We start from the raw sequence: 19,989 nt of genomic DNA, 5'->3' as shown, positions 1-19,989 counted from the left end.
TACGGGGCCAATCCCAGGACTGCCAGGCCCAAAAGGGCTGTCTCCAGTCCCAGGTGGGGCTGGTACTAAAGGACTGCCAACGGAAGTCTTGTTGGGGTCTTCTGCCCAACCTCCTGGAGGGGTGTGCAAGAACCTTGCATTTGTCCTTTCCCTCGACCAGGTATGGCTCGAGAACAGGGCCGAAGAGGTGGGTACCGGTATAAGGGGCGGTTGCTAGGCGCCACTTGGACTTCAGATCAGCCCACCATTGTTTTAGCCAGAGAAGTTTGCAGGACGAGACAGTAGCCGCAATGGATCTGGCAGAATATCTGGCAGAGTGAAGCATCCGCTACGTACTCCGATGCCACAACCAACTTGCCCAATATCTGGTGTGCTCACACCTGGTCTGGGGGAATCGATGCCTGGAGCTCACGGAGCCAGATGATTGAAGACCTGGTAAGAAAGATGACGATGTCGCCACCCTGACTGACCACACCAAGGCTTGGTGTGCCCTGCGGAGGGAAAATTAAATGTCTTTTCCTCTGCTTTCAAGGCCTCGGCCATGACCCTGGTATCGTGGAGGAAGAAAATAAGGAGGTTAGGGGCGTGTCCACAAGTGGCACTTCCAGGAGAGAGGAGAAGAAGGAAGAGACATTAAAAAGTTTTTTCTCTGTCCCGCTGGGAGTGGGGAGAGTGCCTAGGGAAGACCATTGCTTTTCCACCGTACTGCGGAAGAAGGGAGGGCAGGGAATCTGCTTCTCCTCAATCACCAGCTCTGAGAACAGAGGGTTCGAGTCCTGGGTGGTGGGAGCAATCGGTTTAGGCTCCTGTTCAGGAGCGATGTTGGCCGAAGTGCACGCCTTTAGGAGCAGTGTTCCTGAATAGAGAAGGATCAAAGAGGCCGGAGACTGGGGACGGGTCCGGAGCTGCTTCTTCATCCTCTGACATAGGCATGTCAGAGGTCTCATAGTCCACTGACTTATCCTCTCCAACTTGAGAGGATCTGTCCGAATAGCCCGAGCTGGGAAACACGGCAGGCCCTGTCTGAGGCAAAGATGCTGAGGGAGGAACGGGCATCTGAGGAGGCCGTTGACCCATGAAAGAGGCCATATATTGCACAAAGGCTTGAACCATAAAGTCCTGAAGATGGTCTGGCCACACCCCGTTGCTCTGTCGGGCAAATGCCAGCTGCCATAGGTGTGTATGTGACTTCCGGCCCTTGTTGAGCTGTGTGGGAGGGAGAAACCCTCCGAGTGCTTGCAAGCGAGGGAAGAGGGAGACCCACCTGTCCAGTTTCCCCCTGAGGAGACCAAGCCCTAGGGGCAGTATTCATTGGCACGTATTGAGGCTCAAATGGGGAGCGGTCCAGTGGAACGGGGGAGACCAACTCTGCTCCACTGGAGGTGAGCCTCTGAGCTCTGGAGAACTCCTCCTCCAGTGCCTGATGTCTCCTCGAGGCCTCTCTCTCAGCAGCTTTAGAGGGCTTCTTGGTTGACATGGCCTTTGCCTTGGCTTTCAGCCTCCCCGCCGCCTCCAGTTTGGAGGATCTGCACTTTTTCTTTGTGGGGAATACAGAAGAGCCCTGCAATGGCTGAGGAGTCTCACTGTCTGCCATTGTCACCGAAATATTCCGGCCAGGAGATATCCGGGGAGGGAGTGGAACACAATTCTGGCTGTCAGAGAGGGAAACCCCGGGCTCTGAGCAACAACAATGGCTGACAGCCAGATAGTTTCTAAAACTATCTGTTAGGCCCTGCTGGCACAGTGCCGCGCTAACAGGGACAGGTGGCAATTAATAAAATTCTCCCTGTGAATGGATGGACTGATGATAGTGTTTAGAGAACTGGGTCACTGAGGATCAGGGATATCTGCTGGTATAGTAGGCTAAAGGGCCCAAGGCCTGGCAGCAGTAATAAAGTATGATTGAGGAGCTTTGCTCTCAAAATGGCGGCCGTGCCACAGCCTATCACCCCTAGAGTGACCTAATTAGGTGGAAACTTCCCCCCACAAGGAATGTTCCCAGGGTGATGGGGTGTGCCCCTATCCTGCTATGGCAGGATGGACAGAGAGCCAGATCCTTCAGAAAAGTTCCCCTGAGGCAATTTGGGCTGAAGGGTTTCACGTCTGGTTGGATTCCTTCGCTTCCAAAATGGCAGCTGCACCAAAATAACAGCCTTTTTGAGGCCTACAGGGCCTTCCCAACCCTGAGGAGAGTATCCTGGCAGGCCCCTGGGAAAGCTAGCTGACCGTTCTGCTTTCACTCTGCATGGAGGACGACGATCTGCTGCTGTGATCGATCTTTTCCCTCCGCAGCATCCGCGACAATCTGGGGCGTCAGCTAATTGAAAGGGAGCCTCGCGGTGCCAAAACGCTGCAGCGAGGCTGTCCGGCCTCCGAGATCTTTGTGGGGGGTCGCCCAGCTGAGGCGAACACCCCGTGTCATCCAGAGAGCTCTCCCGGCCAATCGGGAGGCCCGATAGAGCTGAAAATGTGAGCAGCTCTCAGCTGCAGTCTAGAAGGCTCGATGGAGCCGAAAATGCTCACAGCCCCCGACAGCAATCAAACGAATTTGGATCAGCCAATTGGAATAGTGGGTTAACTAATTTCTAATTATATTTTTTTTTTGAAAGCCAATTCAAGTAAAGAGTGGAAATTCCACAGGGTCTCAGCTTGAGTATAATTAGAGGAGCTTCAATTATTGCTTCTTGCTGAGCAGAGACCATCGAAAACTGGGTACAGTCCAGCCCAGCGGGAGGCGTGGCAACTTCCTGACTTAGTCTCTTCTGAGCAAGAAGGCCGAGATAACCCACCAGTGGATTCTCCACTCATCATGCTGGAGAAAGAGGGAGGGAGGGAAGGAGGGAGGGAGGGAAGTCCCACCTTAACACTTGGCCACCAGCAGCCCTGTCATACTTTGCTTGTCAAAAGGTTGCAAAAGTGGATCACATGACCCTGGGATACTGTGACCATCATGAATATAAACCAGTTGCCAAACATCCAAATATAAATCACATGACCCTGGGCATGCTGCAATGATCATAAGTGTGAAAAATGGTCATAAGTCATTTCAGTGCAATTGTAACTTTGAACAGGTTTTTTTGGGGGGGTCATCAAGTTTTGACACCTTGCTAGGTGGTACTCGAATATTGCCATATCCTAAAAGTGGTACAGTTGGTGAAAAGGTTGAAAAGCCCTGGTCTATTGCACCCTCTGTATCTAGTACAATTTGTCAATTAAATCCAAATTGTGCTAAACTGAGGTGCATTAAATTGAAAGCTGGCAGGAATTTTAATAAATATTACATGCTTGGGAATGACAATTCTAGAAGAAAACTGACCTCACTTGTAAACTTTCCAAATGTATCTCTCAGGCCACTCTTCGGTGCTGGATTATATAGATTCTTAGTCTACACCAGGGGTTCTCAACCTTGGCGGTTTTAAGACTTGTGGACTTCAACATCCAGAATTTCCCAGCCAGTCATAAATACATGTCAGTTGCCAAGCATCCAAATTTTGATTACCTGACCATGGGGACGCTGCAACGGTTGTTAAGTCATAAGTCACTTTTTTCACTGCTGTTGCAACTTTGAACGGTCATTAAACAAATGTTTGTAAGTGGAGGACTACCTGTCGTCAAATGCCAGCAAAGTAGAAATCAGGTCAGACCACTACAAAGGCCAAGATTAAAATGAATATTAGATTCTGCATCTTGTATGAGATCAACTTCCAAATGCAAGCACAGGCTGTTTGCTGAAACAACAGACTGACGATTCATAGTGCATGTTAGGATCCTGAGTCTGGGATATGAACAGGATAATCTCTACTTGCCTAAGTACCATAACTGTTCAGTTTTCAAAATATTTATATTTAGTTTTCTACTCATCAAATGTATAAACATTTACTTCTCTTTTTTTAAGGAAAAAAATCCCAATTTTATGCCTCAAATATCTTTGCCCCCTCTGCTGTAAAATTCTTGTTTATGCAAAGGAAAACCATTCTTTCAAACCAATTGAAAACACCTTGCTCCAAACAATTGGATAAATGCACAAAGAAGTGGAAATGCTAGCAAATATAAGTGGATTTGAAATGGAACAACGTATGCAGTACTTTATCCAATTGCCTATTTGCAACCTAAATGAAGCCTAAATTTAAAAAATGGCTAAACAACTTTTTCATTTTTTCTATTATTTTCTACATTATTCTACTTTAATAAAATTCATTATATTAATTTAAAGATATTAATGAATGTACAATCTAGTCACATATCAATTGCATCATTTGGTATATCAAGCAGCTGTTACACTTTTTGTTTAAGAAATATATAAAGTATAGAGTAACCCTCAGTTTTACCTTCAATCTGTTTACTGTTATCAAATCAAACATTTGAAGAAACCCACTCTGCTACTTTACGTACTGTACTATTCTACCAAAGCAAACTTTCTAGACATGTAAAAATGCAAAAAGACAGCAAGAAGTGTGAAGCTAAATATAATTTCCCATGCTAGTTTTCTGCAATGAAAATGATTTTCCTAAATATGCATATTTATGTTATAGTTCCAAGAAAGATAGGTTGTCTAACAATATTTCTAAATATCAAAACTATAGATCATTTGCTCAGTGTCTGTGTTTGTAATCACTTGGCAGATGGTATCAGGAAGAGAACTGCATAAAACAAATTAATGTTGTTTCCTTTACCAGTTTCCACTTCAGTGACCTGGATGTCATTGCTTAAAAGCACCAGCTCAGCTGCTATTCAAAGGTTCTGTAATGCTTCTTACTGCCTGCCCATTCATTACCCTTGAAATGCTAATGCATTCTATGCTTGTGGGGCATCTCTCTGAAACGGCCTACAGAAAGCAATTAGTGAAAAGGTAAACAGAAACTAACAATATAAACCAGAATATTTCAGTGAATAAATGGCACTGTGAAGAATAAGGTCTTCCCTTTGCAAGAATACCAGTTAGTTTTCTTTGGCAAGTCAGAGTACCTCTATCTATCTGCTCCAATGAGAGATATTAAATAAAGACCCAGAGATAAGCTACATTTACATTACCATTCAATTAAAAAAGCTGATGAAGGAAACAAAAAGACCAGAACACATCCAGCAACTAACAGAATTAACACCAGACAAATAACCAAGCAGAAAACAACACCTTGATAAGATGAGATGAGATAACCTTTATTGTCATTTTTTTACTGTGGGCACAACGGCACACATCCAAAATGAACTTTAGTTGCCTGCTCTCAAAGTAATCAAGGCACTACCAAAGAGAAAATCACACACCTCCAATACCGATACAAACAAGGAGCGAACCCCACAATCACTAGCACCAATGATGTTACCTACTTAGGTAATGAATCTTCTGCAATCAAACAACCAAGCTCAGAGAGGACTCCGTATGAAAAAGAGGCAAAAAGAGACATACCAAGTAGCAAAATCTAGCCAAACTGAGCCAATCTCCGGAATCCCACAGAAAAATCCTCAATCCACAGAAAAAAAAGCTATGCTGGGCTACTAATACTTGAAAATGAAACCATTAGGAAATTCTAAGCTGTAGATCTGACTAAATAATTTTAAAAATCCACAAAGTAATTATGCCTCCACTGTCTTTTAATTGCCTTGCTTCCAAATTTTTAAAAAGTTGGATAGTAAGACCTTTTATTCCTACCTAGTTAAGACCTAGACCATGTTCTTATAACATGTCTTGAATGCTTCTGTACATTCTACTACAAGACAACTATTTTATTGTAGTTAATTTTCTTTTTTCTAGTTTTATTTCCTCTATTCTGCATTATTTCTGTTTTTAAAAGAAAAGCTTCTACACAGAGAATAACGAAAATTGGATACACACTTAAGAAACAAACCTAACATAATATATCTTGAATTACTATGATTCTACCCATTTGCTCATGGGGATTGCTCAGATTAGACGAACGTTATTTTAAATTTAGGAGAAAATTGTCATACAATAAAAACATACAAATATTGTACAATAAAAAACATACAAAACAAACTGAATAAAATAAAAGCAACTGCTAATAAACAGTAAAAATATTTTTCAGGCTGACCAAAGAACCCAGCAATTATGAAATATTCCACACTTCCCAGAAGCATCCACGTTCCCCACAAAAGCTGTTTCTAGGTAAATGCTGCGTTTACATGATGTGGTAGCCCATTTCATATGATGTACTAGCAGTCCACTCTCTTTTCTTATAAATACCCACAAATATGAACTATATTCATATACCCAGTTAAAAACAAAAAAAAAATTGTATAATATTCTCCTTTAAAAAGGCACATAGAAAAACAAATGTATATGGCATAATTTGCGATAGAATACTTGCAGTGTATATTTTTATACTCTAATTTATCAGTTGTTTTCATGCTGTATTCTATTTTGGGAGGCATCTTCATATGCAAGTTTATTTTTTCTTCAAAATGTATTTGCGTTTTTAAAACCTATATGAAATATCTATAGATATCTCTGTCAGTCTATCTACTATCTAAAGTTTTATTTAAAAGTTTAAAATTTTGAAAGCTATAGCTCTCTGGGCAGTTTATCATAAAACAAACTAAAATACAGTTTGAATAAAACATACATAATAAAATGCAAAATAAAAACACTATATACACTAGACAGCTGCAAAACAATCATTCAAAAACTAAAATTTCACAAAATTATACTTAAATCTGGCAATTAATAAGAGAAATAATGGTAACAGTTGGATGATCATAATATGAACTGCTTCGTTATACTTTTTATGGCATATAGCATCTAAATCGGGAAACGTGCTATGAAACCTAATTTCCCATTTCACCTAAAATTGGGAATAATAATTATAATTCAGAATCAGCGAAGTTTAAAAGCAACTTCAAATCCTAGATCAAGAGCAGAGAAGGGGCTGCACTCAAAGGAAAAAAAAACACACGCATTTGATAATCCAATTAAGGCAAAATACATTCACTGTATCTTGAAATAATTCTGGAGAAAAGTTTTACTCTTCTCTAAAATAAGTACTTGTTTTGTCTTACCTAAAATACAAAATGTGTTTGCTGTCAATAATACAAACTGAAAAATTATACTTTACATATACATATATACATACATAATTATATATATACATACATACATACATACATACATACATACATACATACATACATACATACATTTGTAGAATCCTATTGACAATATATGTAGTGCATAGTTTCTCCAATTTTCATCTAGTGACATACTGGAAATTTTGAGAATGTGTTCTAGGCCAAAATTGCAGCTATGGAACCTCGAGCATCCACAAAATAGTTGTATTAGATATTTTTTAAAAAGCACCAATTTCCCAAATGTTGCCATGCCTTTAATACTATTTGAAGACCAGTGCTTTTTTTCTAAAAAAAAAAAAAAGGTGCCGGAACTCACACACGTCATACAACCCGCCTTGCCTACCCTACAAGGTTCCATCCAAAAAAGGTGCCGGAACTCCGTTCTGGGCGTTCAATGAGAAAAAAAAGCTCTGTTGAAGACTATAGATGTCTTTGGAAATAAAGATGATAGCATCAGTGCTTTGTGTATTGGTGACTTGGAGGGATTCACATTGGGGATCCTAGACACCTGCCATTAAATGAGAGTATTTCTATCCAGTGGCAATTCAAAGGAAAATGCCTTTGTGTCTATTGTTGACTAATTTGTCAGGCTTCGAGAAATTCCCCGGTGTTTTGGACTTGGCTTGGTCTAGGATGGTTACATTTTTCCCAGTAGAAATCATGGTTAAGTCTGTCTATATGTTGTAAAATTGAAGAGTTTTCATCATGTCTTCTGACTGCTAGTTGGTGTTTGTGGATACGTTCTGCCAGTCTTCTGCCTCGTTATCCTACATTGGGTAATGAAACGTCTACAAGAAAACAAGCAAGCTCATAGAGTACCAGGGACCCCACATATATTTTCCTCTGTAAAGGATACAAATCTAGAGCACTTAGGTGTATCCTCACCTCATACTAGGCCTCCAAACTTCTCTCACCCAATGTGCACATGCAGATTTGGAGTTAGCTACATCATTGGGAGAAGCTGGCCTCCCCATAGTCCTGAATGCTGAGCATTCAGACTCATTGACTACTGTCTCCAACTAGGCAGGACAACCAGAGATATTTATTTCTGAGCCACCCAGTCCTCCATTAGTGGCAGTCTGGCCTAATGTCCCAGAGTTGTAACTAGAAAGATGGACAAGACCTGATTGAAATTGTAACTTCGGTATAATAAACAAGTTCTTTTATTGCTCTCAGTTGTCCATTCATAAAAGAAAGGAATATTTCCTTTTGCAGATTAATAAAGTAAGGACTGCAAAATGTATTAGGGATAAGTAATGCTTTTTAAGTTCTAACAATTTGGCCATAGTAAATAAAAGCATAATCTGCAATGATTTAAATTTTATCTTCCATGACTAAGTTAGTCCTGTGGTAATCGCTTAGCCTTTGCAATTGAAATGTTATGCTATATTTGTCCAGGTTTGCTAGTTACCTTTAGCTGTAGAATCTTTGAGTAAGCAATTATTTCCTCATCCTGTTCTATTTTTCATCTTATTCTGTGCCTGAACCACTATTTTGCATAACTGCTGTAGATTTCAGTTAATAAATAATTGGAAATCTTTCTTCTCTATATTATGGTATGCATTTGCAGGAAAGTAATAAACATCCCTGCTCTTTTAAACGTATTGTGCATTGTATCCTTATAGCAACTGAAGATTTCCTACTCCCCAGGATTAAGAAGTGCATCTAATCATTTACACTTAAATGTATAAGAATACAGATTTTATAGTGGTGATGTTGTTATTAGGGATAGCAAAAGATAAACACTGAGAGAAAACCCCACTCCTTACCAGCACTGGGATAATGAAGCATCCACAAGAAAATAAGCAAGCTCAGAGAGCACCAAGGAACCCTAATTTCAACCCTGAGCTACAAATATTCTCCTTTACTGAGTGGGTGTTTTGACTGATTTGGGGGAGCCAGTTGAGGGTAAAGCCCATCTGAGTGGTTTTCCAATAGTGGGCCTTGGGTATTGGTTATTTTGTTCTTTTATTACGATTTTACTATTTTGGTTAATTGAAACATGTACATTCCCAAATTCGTAGTGAGATAAGAATGAGTCGCTCCTGGCAAGGGGAAGGAAGCTGTGGCGGTATTTCTATATTGTCAGGTAAAGGAAGATATGGGGGGGTGGCACTTTCCAGTAGGCTGTTCCAAGAGACCCCTAAACCTGTGGCAAACCCAACTTTCAATCAAATTGCTCTACCTTGTGGACCGGTTGGCCAAAGGACTTTGTCACTACCAACCAGCTACCTTTGCAAGCTTGTCCCTGCTGCCTAATGGATCCACTTCTAGTGAGAATATATAATATCAGCTCTGAGGGCCTATAAGTCTTTTTATATATGCAGTTCAAGAAATTGAAATAGTAGAAAATAAAATGTATGATTCTGACTTGAATTCTATTTGTGTATCTGTGATAGACTGCTCCCGCCCCCCAATGTTTTTTGTGCTTTTGCTTTTCAACCACTTTGAACATAATACAGGTAGTCCTCAACATGCGACCACAATTGAGCCCAAACTTTCTATTGCTAAGTGAAACATTTAAGTGAGTTTTGCCTCCTTTTACAACCTTTCTTGCCACAGTTGCTAAGTGAATCACTGCAGTTGTTAAGTCAATAACACAATTATTAAGGGAATCTGGTTTCCTCACTGACTTTGCTTGTCAGAAAGTCGCAAAAAGGGGATCACATCATCCTGGGACACTGCAACCGTCATAAATATGAGTCAGTTGCCAAGCGCTGAATTTTGATTATGTGCTACGGAGATGCTGCAACAGTCGTAAGTGTGAAAAACGGTCACAAGTCACTTCTTCAATGCCTTTGTAACTTTGAATGGCCACTAAATGAATTGTTCTAAGTTAAGGACTACTTGTATGTGTACAGCTATCCCTTAGATGACTGGGAGTATGTATCAGTGATGAAGAATGATCTATCTACTGTATGTTTAAGTGCCCAGGGGTCAGAGACAATTGACATGAGTAATGTAGTACCTCCGTTGGTAGTTCAATTTTAGGCAAATTCTAATTGGCTCTTCAACATTACTTGAGCAAATGCACGCCTCTTCTGTTTAGAGCAGGGGCAGTGTCAACTTGTGGCGTTGATTTTTCTGCTACACCTGTTTTGGGATTCAACATACAGAGCACATCTGAACCCTTTGGAAACAACAGCAGGGATTCTAGGGATGTCCTTAATTACTGTAGAATAGCTTAACAGAATCTTGAAAGCTTCTCAGAGTCTCTTTACCAAACAAAATCAAGGCACGGTTATTTTGATTTTTTCCCTCACATTTTCCACTTTATCAGGACTGAACTGCCAGACATACTTTCTTTTATGGAATCCTGTATTATTTACTAATAAATTTCAAAGCATAATTTAAGATGCTAAGGCCCTTCATGACTTGGCGCCTGGGTATCTACAGAACTGCCTAATTCCACTATACCGGTTCGATTATTAGATACACGTTGTCCTCGGCTCACAACCATTCTTTTAATAACCATTCGAAGTTACAAGGGCACTGAGAAAAGTCACTTATGACCATTTTTCACACTTATGACCGTTGCAGCATCCCCATAGTCACATGATTAAAATTCAAACCCTTGGCAACTGACTCATATTTATGATGGTTGCAGTGTCCCAGGGTCATTTGATGATCACCTTTTGCGCCCTTATCAATTGTGTTACTAACTTAACAACTGCAGATTCACTTAACCACCGTGGCAAGAAAGGTTGGAAAATGGGGCAAAACTCACTTAACAACAGTTTCACTTAGCAACAGAAATTTGGGGTTCAATTATGAACGTAAGTCAAGAACTACCTGCATTAAGGAAATAGAGGCTACTGCTTCCATACTTCCAGGAAGGAAGGATCACCAAAGCCAGGCAGCACAGCAATAGGGACATCTTTGCGTTGGAATTGGAATTGGCATCCCACTGAAAATTAGACTCACCTCCTCTCTACTGGTCTTTAAGAAGCTATTAAAAACTGAATTATTCCAAAGAGCATTTTCATGATTTGTTGACTTAATTTATTGCACTATTTTTATTATTTCATTCTCTTTTATTTATTGTCATGTAGGTTGGCATTTTATGGAGATGTTTAAATTGTCATTTTTGCTATATTTACTGTAAGCTGCCAACAGCTGATTGATTTTGGTGGGTATGAGTCCAATAAGTAAATAAAGAAATAAACTTGACTCAGCTCCAAGAAAAAGCAACATACAGGTTAAAGACGGCTATAAGGAATTTGCAAATGATTCGTAATAGGATTTAAAATTGCTGATTTAGAAATTCCCAACCAAAAAAGTTACATTTCTGCCTAGGTCCATCTCAGGAAGGTTTTTTTAAAAGCCAAACTAACTTAAAGCCAATTATTCAAAGATGACCATATATTTTTCCACAGAGGAACTTATTATGGTCAATGTTCACAAAGTAGAAAGGCTTCATTACAGAAATTAAGAAGCCACTAGTCACCTACATGTCAGATCCTTTTTTTTCTATTCCTCTGTTATCCCATAGGCAGAATCCTGAGCTAATTAAGTCCACCTTACCTCTTAACGCAATAGCACTTAAGACTTATATACTGCTTCACAGTGCTTTACAGCCCTCTCTAAGCATTACAGAGTCAGCCTATTGCCCCCAACAATGTGGGTCTTCATTTTACCAACCTCGGAAGGATGGAAGGCTGAATCAACCTTGAGCTGCTTGATGAAAGTTAGCCCAGAAGGAAATATTAAAAAGGGCAGAAAAATATATTTTTCCTCAAAAGGACTTTTTAAAACCAAACTTGGCCCCAAATCTATCTCTCTGCCCCAAGCAAGAGCCAGGCCCATACAAATGCAAATGTAAAACCATCAGAAAGTTGAAGCCAGAGCAATCAAGAAGACAAAAGAGAAGATCTGCATACCCCACCCAAACTCTAGGAGTCAGCCCCATCACCTGGGAAGCAGGATATGATAATAGAATTAAACCACAGATATCAAGGCCTAGACAAACACTCAGAAACAGCCTCAAGGTTCATGCCACAGGAACAGGAAACTATTCCAAACAAGGCTAGAGGGGGTATAAAAGCCTACTGCCCCATGTGCTCAGCCATTTGCTCTCTTCTTCTCTCCTCTGCACTTTCCTGAATACCATCTTTCTGCAATAAACTGTAACCTTCTTCCCAAAGCAGTCACCATGTTTGCTTATTTATTCCCAGCTTGGATGAACCAGGATGAAGACCTTACTTCTAACATGCTCAGAATTGAACTCCTGGAGTGAGCAATGAGTTACCGTAGCTGGCAATATTGCATTCTAACCACTGCATCACTATGGCTCTTAAATAAGTGCTTATTTTTCTTATCGTTTGATTAACAAAGCTAGATAATAAAATAATTTCTTTTGGATGGGTTCACCAGAGCCCCTCATCATATGTAAGGATTGTAAGTAAGAAACTAAATACATATTTTTCAAATGATTTTTGCCTATTATAGATGCTTAGGCTTATGGGTCGGTGCCCCCACAATCTAGAGATCAGAGTCAATAGATACTAAAACCTGCATTGCAGCAATATTACTGATAGAAAAAAATGGACAATATGATAGGCAATATGAGAAAAATGTGTCTGTTTCTCAAGGAAGCAGTATGTTTTCTAGAGTTGCTTCCTCCCGGCAATCTTTTCAGTTTATATTCAACCAGTCAATCTACGAATATGTTTCTTTCACTACTTCTCTAAAATGCTAGCTTTGCATTTGACAGAAGGCAAAACAACAGTCAAAAGACATTACTCTTAAATTAAGCCAAATCCATTAGGGCTAAACAAAAATGTAGCTGCAAGCTAAAATAGTACTATGCCTCTGTGAATTACAGGACACATACTGTATGTAGTTCCACTATTCTTATTTAGCAGCCATTTGAATTTCAGACCTTATGTTCCCTTTTAACTGAAATATTGCAACCTATATACAGCTATTTTATAGCTACCGTAATAGTGATGTTAACGTTTTATCAATTTATAACTGTAACAATTTATAGCAGTAAATATAACTTGCAGCACTTTACTTGAGAAAATTGGAATGTTAGTGCATAACAAGACATATGTATAAAAAAAGTACCATGGTGGGTACCACAGAAGTCACAACGTAGTGGTTCCAGCTTTGATTTTCCAGTTTCCCTTTCTTCCCAGCTGGTACAGGAATTTTTTTTCCAGTAACCATAGTTTTCTTTTTGTTAATAAAATAAAAAGAAAGGTATAGACAGAGAGACTAACAGATCAGAGCCACTGTAGTTTATCTCTTTCCAACTCCCAAAAGTTTGTGTGTGTGTGTGTTTAGAGGGGGACTGTTGAAGGGGTAGATAAGATTGCTTAACCATGAGCTACCTAGGTTCACATGATGAGATTACTGATGCCATCACTGGACCAGATAAGCCCAACCCAGGCTGCAGATTGCCATAAATACAATTTCATTCATTATCTTAATTCCACTGACATCGTAATGCAGCAACAATATGAAATAATGCAGGGGTCCCCAACCTCCGGTCTGTGGACCGATATCGGACCGCAGTATGCCAGCAACCGGTCCGCACAAACAAGCAAAGCCCCATCCGTGCGATGCAGGCAGCATACAAAACCATGCACTCTCCAGTCCATGGAAAAACTTCTCTCCATGGAACTGGTCCCTGGTGCCCAAAAGGTTGGGGACCTCTGATATAGTGTATCATGCAAATCAGAAGAATTTAAGCTGTTCACTGAGCAATTATTAACTGAAAGCTTGAATACGAAGTATGTTTCTTATTATGTTAGGAAGAAACTAATTCAACAAGTTATTTTTTTCATATTTACTGGATACCTCAGAATATGGTTAAAAATATATTATTAACTTTATTATATTAAAATGTAAATGGACACTTTCTTATATTATATAGACTTGTGCTTCTGTTGCCTGAAAACTATCAGGCTCTGCATGGAGCAAAATAAACTCATATTCAACCACTGAATTACCCTACATCAGTGATGGCGAACCTATGGCACACGTGCCAGAGGTGGCACTCAGAGCCCTCTCTGTGGGTACGCGCGCCTCAATCTTTGGCTAAGTTTTCGCAGGAAAAAGCCATTTCTCAAGCCCCTTCCTAGCTAAAACAAGCTTCCGGAGCAAGCATGCTGTTTTCAGCTTTGAATTATATCAAATCTGACATCAGAAACAGACTAACAGATGACCCAAGTGCTGCATGTGTTGCTCTCAAACTTACAAAGTATAAGCCAAGGTTAGACAAATTATCAGCATGCATACAACAGCAAAAATCTCATTAATTGTTCAAAAGATGCCAAATGCAAACTTTTACCTTTCAGTAAAAAGTTGTTTGTATCATTGAAAGCTTTGTTATTGTGTTTTTCTTTTAAGACAAAAGATATTAATGTATGAGTTGTTTTTTCTAAACTAAAACCTCAGTATTCAAATTAAATTGCCATGTTGGCACTTTGCGATACATAAGTGGGTTTTGGGTTGCAGTTTGGGCACTCGGTCTCTAAAAGGTTCGCCATCACTGCCCTACATCAAGAGGCATGGTCCTGGGAAGAGGCATGGTCCCCTTAAGAATTGATACATAATTTGGAGATCTTCTTAGATCAGGGGTTCCCAAATGGGGGTGCGAGATGATATTCCAGGGAGTGCGAAAACTTGAGTTTTCAAAATTATAGTGTATATGCATAATTTGTTGCCGTTATTTCGAACTTTTGTAAGGGGTGCGAGAATATATCAAAAGCGTTCTAGGGGTGCAGGGTATAGAAAAGGTTGGGAGCCACTGTCTTAGATTGTTTTTACTGCTTAAGCAAATGTGAAGGATTGTTTCTGAGTTTTGGCTGAGGCAACTTTCCTCAATTTTGACCGGTATATCTCAGGATACTTTAATGATGATTATTGTAATGTGCGTCGTGATTCCGTGCCAGCCTGTGTTCCCAACAGCTGAATCCGGGGAATCTGAGGAGGAGGTGGAAGAGGCATTTGGAGGGCCATCAGGGTCAGAGGGAGGCTCTGATCAATTACAAGACTCACGGTTTGATGAAGAGCCTGGGCCCTCCAGTCGTGTTCCGGATGAAGTTCATCTGTGTGGGGAGAATGAGTCAGACCTGGAGGATTCACACATGATGGACATGATTGATGCTTGTAGACGCAGGCAATTAGCTAGAGCAGATCAGCAGCAGTCAATACGACAACTCCAGGGGAGGAGGAGAAGGCATTGAGAAGCCACGCCTTGGGATTGCTTTATAAAAAGGGAAGGTGTGGGCGGTGCTGGTTGCTGAAGGCAACCGTTTGTAAAGAACTTCCAAGGATCATGGTCTGTTTTGTTTTATCAGTGAATTTCTTGTTTAAACTTCTGCTCTGTTTGCTTTTGTAACCAATTATCTGTTAAGAAAGTATTCTGTGTTTTTGTTTTGGAGAAAAACTTATCAGGACTGTTTTGAAAATAAAAAGAGATTGGTTTTCCCAGCCTACAGTTTAAGAGGGGTTTGTTCTTGTGACGTAACAAGGACGGACGTAGGCTGGGACAGAACAATGTGTTTCATATGGGGCAGTCTTTCAAGACAATCTGGAAACTGTAACTACAAATAGTTCTTGATTTATGATGGCACTTAGAACTGGAACTTTCCTTGGTAAGTAATGCAGTTGTTAAGTGAACTGTGCCAAATTCTACAACCTTTTTTGCCAAAGTTGTTCAACAAACCACCACAATGAATCATGCAGTTGTTAAGCAAATCCAGCTTCTCCCATTGCCTTTGCTTGGCAGAAGATCCGTGGGAAGGTCAAAAATGGTGGTCATCTGATCCTGGGATACTGCAACCATCGTAAATATATGCTGGTTGCTGAGTGCCCAAATTCTGATCACTTGACTTCAGGGATACAGTGATGGTTGCAAGTGCAAGTAAGTCACTTTTTGTTTTTTTACTGTTGTTAACTTCAAATGGTCATTAAACAAATGGCTGTAAATCGAGAACTACCTGCAATTCAGAATGCAACAGTGTGATTGTTAGCTGGTTAATCCAGCCATTGCACAGTAACGCTTCTTCTGAAGTCACTATTGTAACTATTAATGAGCTTCCAGAACAATTCTGAACTGCTGGAAGCAATTCCTAAAGTTCTGTATGGTGTTACCCCAGTTTAAACCAGGCACTGCCTTGTTAGAACTGCTCACTGGTGAAAATAACTTGGCAACACCTGTTAAGAATTCTGTCTCCAGCTGAAGTGAGAATATGGACAGGATGACAGGTCTTCTTCTGTGATGGCCCCCACACTTTTACCCCCCCCCCCCGAGGTCTGTAAAGCTTCTTCCCTCATACTTTCTAGATCCTTAAGAGCAATTTTATTTCACCAAACCTAGTAATTCACCTTGGGGAAGGGTTTATTTATTATTTAATTTCTTACTAATAGACTTGTGTACTAGTTGTTTTATATTCTTACAATATGAGTTATTATTATTGCTGCTTTTAGCATGTTAATGTGTTCTCAGGGCTTTTGTTTTTGAAGGGCTATGAAAACTGTTAAATAAATGAAGAAAATATTGTCTGGGTTTGGTTTGGAATATTAAATTTTGTAAGTATTATGTTAAAATCAATTTACTAAGATGTGAACATACCTTTGAATTATATACCCCAAATTTGGAAGAATTATATAAATAATGAAGGACACTAGCCATAGGGAAGAGAGTAAAAAATATCACTCTTTAATGTTGAAAAGAGCACAACTCCAAATTTTCAGTCTTGGATTACTAATAAGTATTTGCTTTCTATTTATCAGTTGGCTCTCTATTGACTTAATGGAAAGATTGATCAATATTATTTTGTATAGACAGGGTTTAATTATGTGTTTTAAAACTAGGTTAACGATTTCTTATTTGCAAGGTAATTGTTATTTGTTATTTCTTCTATTTTTCTTTTTCCCGTATATTTAAGAAAGACAATTTATTTTTTAAAAAATTGTCTCGTTTTTTTTCTCAGCAAAATTGCCAAATGTGTAATGGCTATAAACAGAAACATAGTAGGTGAAGCTCTCTCAAACATGGCATTTTCACAAAGACTTTAATTTGCTGGATTTCTGTTAGTTATTCAGCAGGTGAAGGCAAGCTCAAGCAGGACAAAATAAGCAAATAAGCTTGCTAACTGCTTTCTCTTGCCTTCTTTAATTCTGTGACCTCTGGATTGGTCATAGCAGCTGGAGAATTACAGGATTTGCTCCAACATACCTGGAGACCATCAACTGAAGAACGCTGGTCTACTAATTCACAAAATATCTAAATCCTGATATGTAAAGGACAGATTGAATGAGAGAAGCATATGCAAATATGCACAAACAAAATAAAATGGTAAATACTGTTGTACTGCATTCATTTTCAGGACACCATTGGCTGATAAGTCTTTTAAAACAACTGTAATAAAGAGTTCTAATACACTAATCACAAACCTACCATAAAACATATCTTAAGATTAAAATAAAATCAAACCTTGAATAACACTACAAACCTCAAATAAGGTCAGTCATAATAAAAGAAAATAATCCATAGGATCTAACTGTACCTTTATCCTTATGCACATATATTCAGAAATAAGTCCTGCATTTACCAGAACATATAGCAAGTAGATGTAATTAAGACTGCAGGTACCCAGCACAAGTCTATACATTTTTATTTAAAAATAAGTAGTGCTGAGTCCAATGGGGTTTAGTCCCAGGAAAGCATATGTAGTGTTTCAGCTCCATGTTACTATGTTGTAGAATGAAGAAGCAAGCACATCATACAAATCTGGATTGATTCAAAAGGATAAAATCACACCACTAAAATATGTTTAGTATCCTTTTTCAATTTCTCAATCTCAGATAAACATGACAATGTGGCATATATGCCTGTACAAGGTGAACAGCAAAAGGTACAAACATTGAGGAAAAATATATCATTTTCATAGCAATGCAGGAGAATATTAAGGTTCTACGAAAAAGACTGCATATAGTTGCCATTATAGGAGTTTATGAAATATATAAACAAAAATATGTCCAAAAGCCTACTGATGGATAAGCACATATATATTATCTCAATAATGAGGAGCATCCCTCAAGGTTAGAGATTTATGCTACTTAACTGGTTTACTCCTTTGAATTTATTTATACCTAATTTTTAAGATCAGTAGAGGAAAGGGTTAAACTAAGCTTTTTGTTAATTATTTGTAATAAGCTTTCCAGACACTTTAAAAATCTTAACTTTCACTGGAGAAAGAGTGTTAAATTCATCTTCTCAATAAGCCTTGCAGAAAAATGAGAACGCACTAAATGAAGCTTCTAGTTACTTCTCAGGTACTTCATTTATCACCTCAGCAGTAAAATAAATGGCCAAACACTCAGTCACAGCCACCTCCACAAGAAATAAGTTAAAAAAAATGTAACAGCATCAGCATAACACTGAATAAAAAAGCAGTACTGGGCTGCACCATGATATGTTTAGATGCTGTTTTTAAGAAAGAGGGTAGGCCAAGGCACTTTCTGTCCCCTGAAGTGGCAAATGTCAGCAGGTACACTCTCTGCAAGTCAGCATGTCGACAGTGGTAAATACATCAAGATCCCAAGCAGATGGCACGAGGAGGAGGAGGAGGAGGAGGAGGAGGAAGGTGGTCCTCCAGGAAGCAGGAGATCAAGAAGGAGAACCAGCAGCGCCCCCTTCAGAAAAAAAAATACCCCTCAGGACCTCCTCCCCATTTGCCATGTGTAGTAGCACCCTGTTGCGATTTGCCACTCCCCACATCTCTCCCTACACGTAGAAATCCAAGCAACCGCGGGCACCTTCCAACCCACAGAGCGAGCTTCGTCTCGATCAGCTTTCCGAATAAACACACGCGTCATTCACCGCCTCGGCTTTCGACCGCAGGCAGGCGAAGTCGCCCCTCGCCTTGCCTCACATCGCCATCCCGAGGCACGACTCCCCGCAGCTCTTGCCTTCTTTCCCTCACCCCAAAGCGAGTCACAACGTCTCACCGCCGCCGCCGCCTCCCTCACAAGTTGCAAGCGCTCGCCCGGGACTGCCCGGCTGTTGAATCTGGCGGCCGCCCCGTCCGTATCCCCCCTTTCTCTGTCGCATCAAGTTGGGAAGGAGGGGAAGAGCAAGCCTGGTGGCTTCACAGAGGAAGCGGACGGGGGAGGGAGGGGGGATTTTGTGGAAAGCGACTCTACCCGTTCACACAGGTTAGATGACACGCAATGTGGCGCGTGCACCTCCTCCGCCCAGCCAGGCCCGCTTGTTCGATAAGTCGCGGGGGAGCTTTCCGCCCCTCGCGCTCGGCCGCCGGCTTCGGCGAACCTTGCGGGGCGATTTTTCTGCTTCCTCGGCTGCAAGGAGCCCTGGGCATCCCGCCCCATCCCCCACGCAGACAGGGAGCCTCCGCCTTTTCCCTACCTTCCTCTCCGCGCCTTTGCGCCAAAGCCACGCGCGACGCACAGCAGCCGCAGCGGCTCTGGCTGGGATGCGGATGGCGGGAGCGGCGGCGGCGGCAGCAACGCAGTGGCAGGCAGGAAACCTGGGAAGCCGCTTTCCCTTCAGCCGCTAGTCCGGCCTCTCGCTCCACCTCCTCGGCTTAGCCCGGCAGCCATCCGCGACAGCGCCTCTTTCTGCCCCCGCCTCCCGCGCTTCCTTCAGCCCGCCTCCGAGGCTCCCCCGTGACTCCGGTGTGGCGACCAGGCCCTCAGCTCGGCCGAGGGGCGCTTCGCTTAGACCGGCGCCAAGGAAACGGAGGAGCCTTGTCCTCAGGCTGCGGAGGTGGCATTTATGGCCGCAAGAGGGAAACCATCTCCGGCCCGCCGACCTCTCTTCGGGTGTTGAAATTGTCTTCGGGTCTTAATTGTAGCTTTTGTGTTGCAAGTCTCTATAGGTCTGAAGTAACGAGTTTCTCTCAGGATGTGCAGAGCCCAGTTCCGTATCTC

General features: G+C 41.0%; 1 protein-coding gene across 7 annotated transcripts in view; it reads right to left on the bottom strand.

The window, feature by feature from the left end:
- APBA1 (amyloid beta precursor protein binding family A member 1) overlaps positions 1-19,666 on the bottom strand; it is a 92,313-nt gene extending 72,647 nt beyond the window's left edge. For 5 of the 7 annotated variants that reach the window (XM_039357379.1, XM_039357383.1, XM_039357384.1 and 2 more), the window contains exon 1: positions 19,466-19,666. The gene's annotated coding sequence lies outside the window, so the exon portion shown is untranslated. Of the gene's footprint in view, positions 1-19,047; positions 19,125-19,242; positions 19,396-19,465 lie in introns of those variants that run through there. The other 2 variants (XM_039357381.1, XM_039357382.1) reach the window with 2 other exon arrangements.
- Between the last annotated feature and the right edge of the window lie 323 nt (positions 19,667-19,989).

Source organism: Crotalus tigris, unplaced genomic scaffold (assembly GCF_016545835.1).
Source record: "Crotalus tigris isolate CLP2741 ecotype Arizona unplaced genomic scaffold, ASM1654583v1 scf7180000018916.1150873, whole genome shotgun sequence".
NCBI lineage: Eukaryota > Metazoa > Chordata > Lepidosauria > Squamata > Viperidae > Crotalus > Crotalus tigris.
Note: the sequence above shows the minus strand (reverse complement) of the source record. Positions and strands in the feature narration are given on the sequence as shown.